Genomic DNA, 16028 nt, shown 5'->3' with positions numbered 1-16028 from the left:
TTCAGAAATACCCAGCCCCTCCCTCTTCTGAGCTCCCATAGTGAGTTCACCATAAACATCAGTGCAGCAGATGTTTTAAAACAATTTTAAAATTACATTAACCAACATTATGTGGCACTTAGCAAATGCTAAGCGCCACTCTGAGTGCTTTACAAGTTTTAACTCTTCCATCTTTCACCATCTCTCTGAGGTCTGTCAACCTCAACCAAAAGCAATTATTCAGAAAACAAATAGGGTTTATTCAGAAACATAACAACCAAAGCACAGACAAGTAGCACATGCTCATGGCAAGAACCACGTGAAATCCATGAATCCCAGACTCACACCCGTCCTATATAATCTCTAGAGGACCATCACTTTAGTTACATCAGACGTGAAGACAATGAGAGACACAAGGCATGCTGGGTCCTGAAGTCTGCTGATTTACACATGGTGGGCACACTCCAGCTTCCTGGGCTCATTAACATGAGCTCACAATTATGGTAGTTGTCTCCACTTCCCCTTCTCCTCCTCTCTTGAGCCCACTCTATCTTTGGTGGCTCCCCAAAGACTCCTTGACCTCGCCATTGGCCTCTCAGCAGAATTTGACAGGACAGTTATTCCCTCCTTTGTGACATAATTTCTTTGCTTGGCTTCTAGGGCAGCCTACTTTCCTCCGCTGACTGCACCCTCTCCATCTCTTGCCAAATCTTTCTTTTCAACCCAAACTCTAAACAAAAGAGACTTTCCCAAGACTCAGCCTTCAGCCATTTTTCTTCTCTCTCTAGGCTCACCCGCTTGGTGATCTCAACCTCTGCTGTAGCTTTAAATGACAGTTCCCCAAACTTCCTGTTGGAATCCATATTTGTACAACAACCTGCCTACATAAAGCTCCACTTGGGTGATGGTCAGGTATAACAAACTAACATAACTTTGTTTCCAAAACCTGTTTTTCCTACATACTTTCCCATTTCAGTCAACGGGAAATCTGGTTTACCAATGGTTTAGACCAAAATCCTTTGAATCACCATTGATCCCTTTCTTCTCACACATCCCCACCACAACCATCAGCAAACCTAAGTATTCTATCTTTTAAGTATATTTAGAATCCAACTCTCTCCCACCTCAGCAAGCTACCATCATCTCCTTCCTGAGACATTGCAATCACCTCCTGATTGAGTGCCCTGTTTCTGCCAGTTCTCCACACCACAACAAGAGGGTCCACTTACAGGTAAGTCTTGCCATGGAACAGCCTCCTATTTATCAGCACCACACATACCTACACAACCTCATCCATTTGCTCTCTTTTGACTCTATCCTCTGGACTTTCTACAGTTCCCAGAACACTCCAGACAGACTTTGTTCTAACTGCTCCCTCTTTCTAGGATTTTCCACCACCCCCTGTGCTCTGGCACTGAGAGAACCACATGACTTATTCCTTCAATTCATCAGTTCTTGCTCAAGTATCATCTTAACAGAAAGACCCAGCCACCACCACCTTATTTAAAACCATACACACTCACACACACATTCAAGAACATGCACTCTTATCATCTTATTCTGCTGAAGTTTTTTCCATAACACATAATATTTTTTTTCATTGTCTGTTCATTTCTACTATAAAATAAGCTCAATAAGATCAGGAACTTTTCCATTTGGTTTACAGAGCCTGGAACACTGTTTAGACCATAGAACTGCTTGAGAAGTACTTACCGATTGAAAAAATTAATTGATTTACTATGTATGATGGCAGCAGAAGCCAGAGGCAACCAAGAACCTTAAAGAGTCTGGCAGTTCCCCAGATCAGACAGGAGTACTTAATACTCCTTAATAGCCTTAGGGGGGATTTAGAAAACTCACCACTCATACTTTCAGGCCTCAGCTTATATGTTACTTCTTTTCTGACACCTTTCTTGCCTCAGTGAGATTAAGCAGACTTGCTATCTGCTCCCATAACACCCTATATTTTTCACTACAAGGTACCTGTCACATAATATTGCAATTTCTTCTTAGTTGTCTTCCTTATAAGATTGTATTTTCTGAGAACATGTATGAACTTCTCAATAAATACCTGAAGAAAGAATAGATAAATGAATTTGAACGAGCACTGTGTGGCCATGAAGCCGCAACTAAAGGAACTGGGCTTAGCATTTAGGAAGAGGATGAATTGAAAGAAACAGGAATAGAGTGATAAGCTTGAAATTTTTCATAAGAAAAGAAGGAAACAAGGGAGAGGAAGAGGGATGGAGTGGAAAGATACAGGAAGGGAGGGGAGTGGAGCTTGTTTTATATCTTTACCAAATGTCAAGAAACTAACTCTGGCCCCACAAACTTGACTGGCATAATCTGGTCAAATGATCTTTTCCATGTAGCCTACACCACCTGCCTACCTAGCTGTGTTGCAATGTTCACTTTTCCACCCACCCTTTTGATGAGATAGTCCCAAGGGAATGTTCTTTCTCAATACAGGGCGGCCCGAAGCAATGAAATTGTCTCTGATGACAAATGGAGCTTGGAAGGGTGAAGAGAAGCAGAACAAGAGATTCTGGCACATTCTGACATTTTGGGGGCACTTCTTGTACTCATTCATTGTCTCTCTAACCCCATTTCTCTTGTGCCATCTGTATCCTCACACTGGGAATTGCAGCCTATCTTACCTACCTTTTATAGGGACCTTCTAGACTAATCCAACCAACACATACTTCTCCTTTCTCTATCCTTGTCAGCATTTATTTTTTAATATGTCCTATGAATCATTTATTGTAATGATCTATTGGTATGCATATAGTAATTTCTAGATAGACGATGACATCACAAGTTCTAGATAAACAATAGCCATTAGTATCAAAATCACATAATTGGAGTTAATATGACTTTTCTCCCCCAAGTAAGAAGTAGGCTCATCAAGGGTAGACACTATATATTTTTTTTCTTAATCCCCCAGAGAATTTACCCAAGGGCGAACAAAACTACATACTCAGAAAATGCTTTTTTAAGCCTGTCTTGTTTAAAGTTAATGTATAATAAAACCAAGGAGCCATAGAAATGCCTCCCCTGTTGTAAAAGAACGAATGCTATCTCAAAGATGTCTTTAAAATGCTGTCCATTGCCCTGGCCCTATCTGAAGAGCACATGGCCTGTTCCAGGAGAGAAGCTATAATGGATGGAAGGTTTCTGCTGAGTTAGGGGTTATCATGTTCCCCGCAACCAGGCACCAGATTGATGGGATATGCTTCTATGATTTATAATACACTAATCTCACTGGAGAGTGAAGCACAATTAATCTTAGAATTTTGCAGCTTGCACTTAACAACTTTAGAACCTTCCCTGTATACTCGGCCTGCATAGCAAACATCTGTCCCTCCCCCAGATACTAAGATGACTGGGTACTGAAAACACAAACACCCTTCTCTGCAAAGCAACAGAATAGATAGCAAATGTTTTCTTTGGACAGACCATGATGTTTCCAGAGAAAAGAGAATTTCAAATCAGACTCACAATGTTCAAGTACAATAGTATCATTATGCCTATATCCAAACAAAAGTACAGAAACACCTGATGTGTCTTAAATATAACTTATTAAGCTTCTTTTCTCAGAGTGCTGCTGAGATCCAAGGAACAACAGATTCCCAGCAACCAAAGCGGATGTGACAAGGTCTGGGCACAGAGTGCCACTGTCTTTCCTGGAGAGGCCCGCAAGTCCTGCCCAAATAGCATTTCCTTTTACTTTATATATAATTTCCAACCATCTTTGTTGCTGAATTCTGAGACTTCATCAAATGCAAAGGACCTTGACAGGCAAACATGATCACAGCTTCGTGAAGGGCAAAAAAATCTATTCACAAGAAAAAAAGTGGAAGTACTGTGTACCACAAAACCGCAAGCATACATTTTGGAGTTACTTTATATGGAAATCCACACTCTCTACTCATTAAGTGAAATAACCATATTTTAGTATATCCAGCCTTCATAGCCCCTAGCATCCAATCATCCACACAGAGTAGGTTCTTTAAGTTCCAGAAAAGCAAGAAATTTTTAAAAAGCGAGAAATACATTCATGTTTAGAAAATTTTTCTTCCAAAATGATTCAAGTGGAAAAATTTTCTGCTGAAAGTTTTAATTCCCATGTAGCTAAAGAGATATATTCCTTAAAAATGGATTACCAAGGTCATGCAGGCCTTTTTTTTTTTTAATCTACAATCTCCTTTATTAATAACTTTTGGAGGAGAGAATCTTTCAAGGACTCTCAAACCTCAGTTCTTCAATGTTTCACAGCAAGAAAACCCCATGACAGCAGATAACCTTAAAAATCATTGTGAGGACCTCTGGTATGAATACAGCTGCATAGATGAGTTTATTTGTTCATCTTCTTTATAAAATCACATGAAAAGAAAAAGGAGAATTGAAAAACAATTCACAAATTCCATTTTCAGTGAAACTAGAGGCTGGATCTAAGGCTGCACACTCCAAAATATGCTTAAGGGTTGGAAAAAGCAACTGAAATCAGACAGAAACCACATGGGAAGAAAGAGATAAGAAAAACTTAATTGTGAAAGAATTTAGTGGTGGCAGATCTTAAAAGTGCCTGCAAAAATAAACTCTGGAAAACAAGTAACGTACCATGAAATGTACAGGCTACATGCTTTATATGCAACAAGGTGCAGGAACTGTGGGAAGCAGAAGTCACAGAAATCTCATTGGAGTTCAGAGAAATTGAGGAGGGTAAGTCCACACAAAGAACAATATGGTTCCAGTGCATTTCCAGAAGTCAGTGTGGGAGAAAACAGCAAAGAAAAAGAGAGTTCTACCCTAAAAAGAGTTGCAAGAGAAACCTTATATAAATAGCTAAAACTGAAAAAATTAACACGTGTAATGATAACTTTTCTTTAATGATCTGGCATAGTACCTACGCAAAGGTAATATAAGGTAAAAATTTGAAAAGGGGGCTTCCCCTGGTGGCATAGCAGTTGAGCACTGGGCTGCAAAGCTGCCCACAGCCTCTGCAGTACCGGTTTGATCCCCAGCCGCCGTTGAGGGTCCCACATGGCTAGACAGACCTCTCCTGTCTGGCCCGCTGCTCCCCTCAGCAGTGTATTTCGTCAGCCTGCCTGTTCTGTTCCCCGCTCTGGCTCTGGTGAATTCTCTCACCCTCCTGCACTTCTGACTGTACCCAGTGCTTGTAAAAATAAATAAAACTTTAAAAAAAGAGAAGAAAAAGAAAAATTTGAAAATGGTAGCAAAATTTACCAACAGTTGAACAATAGTCATCAAAAAACTGTTGCTACAAAGCAAAAAAAAAAGAAGTACATAAATATTTCACCATGATATTTAAAAAATCAATAAAGCAACCATCTCCCTAAAAGAAAATCACAAAATAGAAATGCCAAAATTCAGGAAATGGTAGCAAGAAAACAGGAAGGAATGAGCTGGAGGCTAGCAGAGTCTGAGAGTAATTGACAGAAAGGAAAAACACCATCAGAGTAATGAAGACAAAATTACAAAGTTTATAAGAGAAACTACCCACTGTAGAAAAGACATAAAGGACAGATACAAGAAATGCAACCAAGATTAAGTAAAATAAAGATACAACTAAAGGGGATTAGAGAGAAAATGATAGCTATTGATACAACACAGAAAAGAGATCCAGCGTATTCGAGAGGAAGAAAACAGAAACTGTGAAAGTAAATAAATTAAAAAAGACTCTATGAGAATGACTTACTATGGGATGGGGAAAATTAACTAAAAGCAGTGAACCACAAGACATATCCTATTACGTTTGTTAAAAAGAAAACAACAGGCCCAAAATGGAGGTTCTTGTGCTAAGTCCACCAAGAATTAACACCTAACATGTGATTTCAGCCTCCCCCAGGAATGTAGTACCAGCAAGTAAAGGTGGAATTTTCTCATCAGTACCAATGAGGCAATCTTTTCCATTCCCCAAAGGAAGATGAGATAATCTGCCACCAAATCTTTTTTTCCATTCCTCATAGGTAGGTTACCTACATCTGAAGTAATTCCCTCTCCCCTTTCCTTCTTTCTGTCCATAGAAATCTTGCACTTTGTACAGCTTTTTGGAGCACCTTTCAATCTGCTAAATGGGATGCCACCCAATTCATGAATTTTTTAAAAAGTCAAGTAGGGGGGCCTCGCTGGTGGTGCAAGGGGTTAAGCGTTAGCACCGTGAAGCAATCCGCAGCTACTGCAGCACAAGTTCCATCCCCGGCCAGGGAGCAACCCACATGGCACAGCAGACCTCTCCTGTCTCACCCACTGTTCCCCTCAGCAGTGTGTTTCAGTAGATCCACCTGTTCTGCTCCCCACTCTGTCTCTGGTGAATCCTGTCACTCCCACCCCTGCACCTCTGGCCTGTACCCCAGTTCCTGTATGCATTAATTAATTAATTAATTAATTAATTAATCTTTTAAAAAGTCAAGGGCCTCCCTGGTGGTGCAGTGGTTGAGCACTGGGCTGCGAAGCTGCCAGCAGCCTCTGCAGTGCCAGTTCAATCTTCTGCCGCTGGTGAGGGTCCCACACGGTACGTAGATCTCTCCTGCGGCCCGCTGCTCCCCTCAGCAGTGTACTTCGGTCCTTCTGCCTGCTCTGCTCCCCGCTCTGGCTCTGGTGAATTCTCTCACCCTCCTGCACTTCTGACTATACCCAGTGCTTGTATAAATAAATAAATAAATAAATCTTTTTTTAAAAAAATCAAGTAGATGTCTGAATTAATTGAGTTAGATTTTTGTTACTTAACAGGTTAGAGAAGAGAAAGAGAAAGATGAATGGCAGAGGGAGGGAGGGAAAGAAAAAGGGGAAGAATTTTCTGGGCATCCAGGAAGAGATTATTCATTAAATAGGGTGAAGTTCAGTCATGTCTCAGATTTTTCCAATCTCCAGTATTCAAAATGAGAAGATAATGTATTAACACTTGTAAGCCAGCCAAATAAATTTATGTGACTCATGAGCCAAAGATTTTACACTGGACAAAGAATGCCCTTCCTAAAGCAAAAAAAAAGTGACTAACAGTTTTGAAATCTTTGAACATAGATAACATTGTTCCATGAAACTTTTTTGAGGAATCTGTAGGGGGTCAGACATCTGCCAGCCAAGATCTGCATGAGTAACTACAGAGTGAAGCTGGAGATGGAGGTGGCAAGTGCTCTGACAATGTATAAATGATGCAACTAATAAAGAATGCAAAAGGATAGAGAATATGAAAAGTAGGATTGGCTACAGATTGTTACATTTGTAAATGTTGCATCTGTAATGGTTTCATTTATAATTGTGGGCCTCAAAGAACATGATTCAAAGCTGACAAACCAAATAAGGAGTAAGTTTAAATACCTCTAACAAGACCATGGTAAATACTGAAATAACTAAAATGGGGTGATTGGGGAAAAGGTAGAAAATGAAACATTTTATCATTTATACAAAAACCTAATCAATACTGTCTGGAGAAACAGACAGTTATAATATTATATATAATAATATATTATATATTATATATTATGTATTATATAATATAATAATATATGATATATATTATTATATATATTATATAATACTTATAAAGTTTAATTATAAAGAACAGAAATGTAAACTCTCCAGAATGAATGCAATTGTTTTAAGAGTATAAGAAAACTCAGATTGTAAAAATCTGCTCAAAAACATTAAAAGAGAAACAACAAAATCCTATGCCATTATAAGACCAAATACATCCGGAATATTAATACATTCAAATGGGCTTAACTTCTTGAAATACATTTTTTTCAGATGAGATAACAAAGCAAAACTAAGCCTTCAGTTATATACATGAGAGACAATAAAGTGCTTCAGAAATATTGAAAATAATAAAAGGGTGGACAAAGTACAAAAGAAATGTAAACAAACAACAAAAAGGCAGAGGGTTATAACCACATCAGGCAAGTTTAAGTTCAAAGAATAGGCATTAAACAATACAAAGACAGGCAGTGTTTATTAGGCTAAAGAGCACAACTTACAATGAATATATGTGACAGTTCTGAATATATAACAAGACAGAAAAAGGAGTCAATAAATAGTAATTATTGGGCCTCCCCAGTGGCGCGGCAGGTTAAGAGCATCACTGTGAAGCTGTCCGAAGCCTCTGCAAGGTGGGTTTGATTCCCTGCTGGCCAGGGAGATACCCACATGACATGGCAGACCTCTTCTGCCTTGCCCCACTGCTCCCCTCAGCAGTGTATTTCAGTCCATCTGCCTGTTCTGCTCCCTGCTCTGTCTCTGGTGAATCCTCTCACCCTCCCGCGCCTCTGGCCTATACCCCAGTTCTTGTATAAAAATAAATAAATCTTTAAAAAAAAAAGTAATTATTCTTTTTCAAGGAGACAGTTCTTTTTTAAAAAATTAGACTAGTGGTAGGGGATTTTTTTAACTCCTCCCATCTGGGCCATGGGCCTCTCTATTCTATGAGCCACATTGCCTGACAACTCTGTTTCTCCACCTGTGCAATGTGGACATAGGACCAGGGGATCTCAGAGTTCTCTGTCTGCTTTAAATTTTTCCAATTCGAGATCAACGGCCAAAAAGTAATGATATCAGTATTATTACCCTCTATTAGCCCTATGGATAAGTGCAAGTGTTTGAGGTGTGCAGTTGGGTCGGGGAAAGATCTTTAACCAAAAGAACCAAGATTGCTGAGTTAGCACTAGCAATGCTCTCCATTTTTGTCTCAAATGCAAAACAAAATAAAACCAAAAAAGGTTACATTCAGTTACCCATTAAGCTGCTTGTCCTAGACTGCCCATTTATCCATTCCTGGGAGGTGTGCCATTGGGGAGCTGGCACCAACACAAAGGTACAAGGGCCTCCAAGGGAAGGCAAATTTAAAGATTATTTCTAGTCACACAATTCTTCGAATACACATCATCTAGCGAAACCAGAGGAGCTGCCCTGTGACCACACAATGGTGGAAAAGCCCAGAAAAAGTCCCTGAATAATAAAACTATTTCCCCTGCTATCCAAAAGCAGTGTTTCTCTAAAAACTTTCATCAATTCAGTGTAAAGTGAAGAAACAAGTACTATTGATTTAAATGGAAACATTTGCAAACATTCCCAGACCCAAAATAATAACCTACTAAAGTAGGTAGCAAGTAGAAATAAAACCTAAGCTAACACTAATACATAGTGAAAGTAGAAAGGTTATGATAAGTAGCCAGCCTGTCCTGGGAAGGAGCTGGGCTGGGCCTCTTGCTGCTTGGGGTACACAAAAATGGCTCCTGCAAAAAAAAGAAAAAAATTTTGACACTGTTCTTGCTTCTCACCTTTTCATAAAAGCAAAAATCTTCTCTGGATTTCTTTCAGTTAGTGAAAACTAATGTATGTCTTTCATAAAAGTGAAGGTGACATAATGCAAACTTTGTAGAAGTGGTGGATTCCTGCACTGTGATCCTCCAGATTAAAGAATTCTGTCACAGATTTCTAAAGGAAATTAGCCACCATGATCCCAGTCACAACTCCATTCTCACTACCCTACTCAATAGCAATAAACAAATGAGGGTACTCCAAACAGAGGAAACTCAAAATCTCCTAGGGAGAAGACAAAGCTGAGCCCACGACTCCTGAGGGTCCTGGGACAACTCTTGACTAGTTCAGTTGCTCACTTATGAGTTCTGAACTAGGAAGAACTCAGCCATCAGAGGCCTCGACCTTGGGTTACGACCAATGTTCACTCTGTGTGTTCATCATGGTGGCCACATAGAGTGGGAGGCTAACCCAGGGCTGCCCATAATAGATGGATCAAACTCACTTAACATCTGAATCCTTACAAATAATTCCACAGTTAGTCCAGTCAGGGTTTGCATGATTTTATTGCCCTCTCTTATATCCTTTTTTTCAAAGATTTATTTATTTATGCATACAAGAACTGGGGTACAGGCAGAGCTATGGGGGCTGAGAGGATTCACCAGAGACAGAGTGGGGAACAGAACAGGCAGACTGACTGAAATACACTGCTGAGGGGAGCAGTGGGCGAGTCAGGAGAGGTCTGCTGCGCCATGTGGGCAGCTCCCTGGCCAGGGATTGAACTCATGCTGCAGTGGCTGTGGACAGCTTCATAGGTTGCATCTTAACCCTTTGTGCCACCAGGGAGGCCCTCCCTCTCTTATATCTTGTCCACTGCGGGGAAAGGAAAGAAAACTGCAGGACAACAGCATACAGTCATCACAGACTCTCCTAGCCTGTGAGACTTCAGGCACATGTTCCTGGTGCTGAACTTTCACACCCCTATCCATCAGGGCCTCTTTGAACCTATCTCTTCATCAGTTAAATAGTGTAGTGATATGGAATGCACTTACCTACTGAGAACAAGCCATGAGATAATATGTTGAGTCAGATTTGGGGGAAACACATGTTCTAGCCCTGTGTCAACAATAGTAATATAATGCAAACCACATATTAGTTTTAGACTTTCTGATAACCTATTTAAAATTGTTAAGTAAGAATTATTAATTTTGATAATATTCACTTAACCCAATATATCCAAAATATTATTTCAACATTCATTAAATTAATGAGCTAAAAACCTAATAAGATATTCCATAATCAGTTTTGTTCTTTTTGTACTAGGTCTTTGAAATTCTGGATGTATGGTATACTCATCACACATCTCAACTCAGACTGGATAAATTTCAGGAGCTCACTAGTGATCTGTGACCAGTGGACATTGAACAGCACAGCTCTAGGCACATTTGGACCTTACTCTACCAACAATAGAGAGCCATGATAGCTTTTTGCCAAAAGAGTGATCAAAATGAACAAAAAAGCAGTTCTAGGAACTTAAGTCTGGCCTTGAACTAGAGGCAGAGCTGTTCTGCCTCAGAGGCCCAAGCAATAGACCAAGGGACAGCAGCTCTATTTTCTGTCTTCTTGGTACCTACACAGGAACTGACAGAGAATCCTTGAGACTGCTTAGCAAAAGTGAGACTGCTTAGCATAAGCAGCTGCTTTGGATGGAACAGTCAGTCAACGCACTGCCAGGATGGGAGCTGCCTGGTCTGCAGAGTAAGTTAAGAGAAGGGTCAAAGTGAGTCTGAGGGCAGAGCATGGGGTCAAAGTGGAAGGATGTGGTGCCTCGAGAAATAAAGAGGCTGGATGCAGAAATGGGGAGGTGGCAGAAAAACTCTCGTTAGAGTTTTCAAATGAAAAATTGTTGCTGAGACCAATGAATGGTTAGGAGAATGTAGAAGTGAAGATCAGAAAATTTAAGGAGTGATTCCCAGGTACTTGGGAATCTCTAAGCATCCTGAGTCACAAGAAGGGAGTGGACATCAGGAAAAGTTTAAAGATGACACTGAAAGTCTAAAGGCATATAGCAAGGGGATAATTGACGCTCATGTGGACTCTCCAGATTTCAGACGCTGGAGCAGCTGGGAGGAAGCAAAAGGAGACAGGAAAGATCATTTGGAAACGTCACAAGGAGCAGGCTTAGACTGCCTGATATTTGCTGAGGCGGGCAGGGCATCTTCCACAGCAGAGCCCTGGTCAAACCATTTGTGTTTCATTATCCAATTGTGTTCTCGAGGGAGTTGGGGTGAGACTGCTTAGCAAAAGCAGCTGCTTTCACTTTAAACAGTTTTAGATCAAAGCCTGCGGCATACAAGTTCTCTGTGTGACACTGGTAATGAAGAAGAAAGTCTCCAGCAAGCTCAAAGGAAAAAGAAATTAAAATAAAAGGCTTTGACACCCATGCAGAAGCAGCTTACTTCTCGGTATTCAAGATTTCCATGAGTGTGTCAAGGACAGGAAATGTCAGGAGTAATGAGCTAATAGTATGTGTCATGCCAAGATTCGAGCACACACAGTGAGCTGTCTGCAACAGGGGCTGTGGCCTTTGGACCCCCCCCCAAAAAAAAAACTCCTCAATCACCCAGCCCAGCTGCTCATGTTGACTCCAGAAATCATCCATGGGGAAGAGCAGAAGCAAGCTACTCGCATCTGTGGTCAAGGGACAAAAAAAAATGCACATTCTGGGAATCACAAGGATGAATCTCAAAGAACTTCTGAGGATACTCTCTTCTTTGAGCCTTAAAAGAATGTCTTAAACTGGTTGAACACCATCAGCCCAACTTGACAGATGAGAAAGCTGAGGCTTAGAGAAATTGAGTAAATCCCTCTGGGGTATTTACTTTGTCTTTACAGTGAAAGAAAACCAAAGCCCAGAAAAAAGGAAAGATACCAGATATACCCAGAAGGAAGGGGACCTGTTTTGGGGGCATGGACCCAGGGACTCCAGTGTCTTAGAAAGGCCCACACTCTCTGCCTTGACTCCACTTCACAGGCTTTGTTCTCTCAGGCCACCTGTCTCAGCAGCTCCAAGCAAACATCTTTATAACCCCACAACTAGTGAGGAAAGAAACCTTTCTCTTCAGTCCCAGCTAGCAGAAACTTGGAGAAACATCCTGGTTGAGCAGATTGGCGTCACCTACCCATCCCCAGGCCACAGTTGTGACCAGGAAGAGCCTTTCCTGGCCCAGCCATCTCAACCTGCTTCATCCTTTTCCACACTGGTGTTTCTAGATTAAGAACAGTAGCAACTGTAGCAACTAAAAACAGTAGCCCCCACACTCACTGACAAGAAGTTCACAATAAACAGAGGCCAGGGCCTCCCTGATGGCACAAGGGGTTAAACACAGCACTATGAAGCTATCTGCAGCCTCTATAGCACGAGTTCGATCCCCCGGCCAGCCAGGGAGCTACATGGCACAGCATGGCACAGCAGACTTCTCCTGACTCGCCCATTGCTCCCCTCACTAGTGTATTTCAGTCAATCTGCCTGTCTGTTCCCCACTCTGTCTCTGGTGAATCCTCTCACCCCCCAACCCCCACCTGCACCTCTGGCCTATACCCCAGTTCTTGTATGTATAAATAAATAAATCTTTAAATAAATAAACAGGCCAGACAGCCAACCTTCTGGCCCAGATCTCATCCATTATTATTGATTCATCATGTCTGTATCACCTGAGGTATACACAACAGTAACCAAAATGAGTACAGCCTCCATCCTCATGACCACACACATGAGAGAGCCATAGAATAAAGAGGCAAAGGAGATAAATTGTGCTGATTGTGACACGTGTCATGAGAGAGACCAACAGGGTGACGTGACAAAGAAAATTATTCAGATAGGATGTTTAGAAAAGGTTGTTAGGGGGGCCTCTCCGGTGGTGCAGCAGTTGAGCGCTGGGTTGCGAAGCTGCCCTCAGCCTCTGCAGCAGCGGTTCGATCCCCAGCTGCTCTCCGGCCACCGGAGGAGGGTCCCACATGGCGCGCAGACCTCTCCTGCCGCCCGCTGCTCCCCTCAGCAGTGTACTTCTGTCCTTCTGCCTGCTCTGCTCCCCGCTCTGGCTCTGATGAATTCTCTCACCCTCCCGTGCTTCTGACTGTACCCAGTGCTTGTATAAATAAATAAATAAGTAAATCTTAAAAAAAAATAAATAAATAAAATAAAATCACTCACTTTTTAAAAAAAAAAAGAAAAGGTTGTCAGGGAAGAGCCATGGATTACCAATGGCTGAATGGTAAGGTCATCTACTGAGAGGGCTAACTGGAGTTAACAGTTCGAATATGGTGGAGACGGACTTCTCAGCTTTGGATAACTAATTTTGAGTTGACTATGAGCTATCAAAGCATGAAGCGGGCATCGGATATTTAAGTCTGGGGTTCACTAGATTTTTGGGGCTGTGATAGAAAGTTAGAAGATTTCAAAATAAAGATGATACTTAAAATCAAGGGCATCAAGGCAATTATGTAGGGAGTGAATATGGAGATAAATAAGAAGATTTAAAGTTGACTCGTAGGAGACAACACTAAGATAGGAGAAGCAACAAAAGAGGTAATGGAAGGTGATCAGGGTGGGAGGGAATTAGAGGATGACTCCATGGACATCAAAGGGGACAGTTGTGTCAAAGCCCCTGAGAGGTCAATAATGATGAGAACAGAAGAGTGTCAATGAACTTCACAGCAATGAGGTCTCCCAGAAGAAGGCCAGGAGTGGCCTGAGGAAGGATAGTGGTGACATCAGAGCAGGAGTGTGCTGGAGACAGAGTGGGAGTGCAGAGAATAGAGAGAGCCTGTGGGCAAATCCTTCCAAGTTTTGTGAGCAGAGAAATAGAATGGAAGCCGAAATGAGATTCAGAGTCAAAGAACATTTTTAAGGAATTGGAGATAAATACAAAGAAGCGCGTTTTTCTTCTGTTTACAAATTGGCTGTCTGCAATCATCTCAGCTCAAAATGTATATTCCACGGGACTAGGTGCTCCCAAGGTCCCTTCAATATCTGTCATTCTAAAATTCTGCAATTATTCCTTTATCAAAGGTCAGAAAGAAAATATCCAGGACTTTTGTCTTACTCCACCAGCAGCAATAACTTACTATCATAGACTGGGAGGTTTAAAACAACAAACATTTATTTTTCACAGTTCTGGAGGCTGGGATCAAGGTGCCAGCAGATCTGGCGTCTGGCAAGGACCCTCAGTTTATTCAGAGACGGCTGCTTCTGACTGTGACTTAATTACCTCCCAAAACCTCACCCCTAAACCGTGACACTGGGGATTAGGTATCAACTCATCCTAATGAGCTATCTAGGGGTGGAATGACACAGGACATTCAGTGTGTAACAACTGGTATCCAAGCAGCTGGGCCTCTTTTCTCAATATATTCCATCATTGATTTATTCATTCATTTCCCTACAAGGTGAGCACCACACAGGCAGGGATTTTTGTTGTTGTTCACAAACAGGCCACATAACAGGTACTAAATAAATATTTAGGGAATGAAGAAGCAAATGGATTCAGTAAGAAGCCATAGGATGTCAATACATGTAAAACTCACTCCATGTTCAGTCAGTAGACATGAAGCTCCTGACACATGCCAGGCTCTTTACTAAGGGTCACAGTCAACACCTCCTTACAGTAGGAGAAACAAGACACAATTCCACCTGATGTGCACAAGATCATTGTGCACATCAAATGAGAAATAGTGGCTTTAAAAAATGGTACAAATCTTATGGTACCTTAAAAGATGACATGTGTAGGGTAAATGAATTAATCAGGCTTTTCACACCACCAGCTTCTGTGATTATCACCAGCGGCCTTGATTGTGTTAATGCAGAAGGTGCTTGGGTGCAGGGCACACACACCGGCTGGTAGACACCTGGAGCATGGATGTGCATGCATTTGTAAGTGTGCACACTAACCTAGAAGTGGGGATAAAAGCAGCGGCAGCAGCTGCAATGAGGGGGTCTGGGAGGTACGGTTGCCTGCCTGCCTCCCAGCCCCTCCTCCCTTGCCCAGCCCTGTGCCAACCTCCTTGTCTGCTGGCCTCCCTGCCTGGTGAGCCAGTGTACAGTGTTCCCTGAGAGAGCATTAAAGCCTGAAAAATCCACCAAGGACTCTGGAACTCCCTGTCTGCCCAAATCAATAGTGGACCCGCCCTGTGCATGCTGGCACTAGACATGTTATTATTAAATATGGTTTCTGTCCTCAAGGATCTTATAGTGAAATTGAGGAAATGGGAAAGAAACACAGGAAGGGGTGATATCACTCATTAGTGGGCATCAAAGTGTGTGGAAGCACTTGGGCACTTTATATTCCTTTCACCAGTCACACCCCGAGGTGGGTATTGTTACCCCCATGATTTAGTGCAGAATTAGATGTGTGAGAGAGTAAGAAAATTGCAGAAACTACTTAGATTGTAAGAGGCAAGTATGGGTGTAAAGCTACAGCTGTCCTTAGATGTGGTGTATATATACAATGGAATATTATTCAGCAATCAAAAAGATAAACTCATGTCATTTGCAGCAACATGGATGGAGCTAGAAGGGGTTATGCTCAGTGAAATAAATCAGAAGGAAAAAGAAAAATATCGATAGTTTCACTTATAGGAAGAATATAGGGAATCCAAACAAGGGATCAGGAAAAAAAAGGCACAACTTGCAGGTAAACTATAGAACTGAGGCAAACAACAGGAGATGCAGAGGGAGATGGGTCAAAATAGGGGAGGAAAGAGTACAAGGTACT

The sequence above is a fragment of the Talpa occidentalis genome, unplaced genomic scaffold (assembly GCF_014898055.3).
Source record: "Talpa occidentalis isolate TD23 unplaced genomic scaffold, MPIMG_talOcc4v2.1 talOcc4.4, whole genome shotgun sequence".
Taxonomy (NCBI): Eukaryota; Metazoa; Chordata; class Mammalia; order Eulipotyphla; family Talpidae; genus Talpa; species Talpa occidentalis.
The sequence above is the reverse complement of the archived record's forward strand: the minus strand, read 5'-3'. Positions refer to the sequence as shown.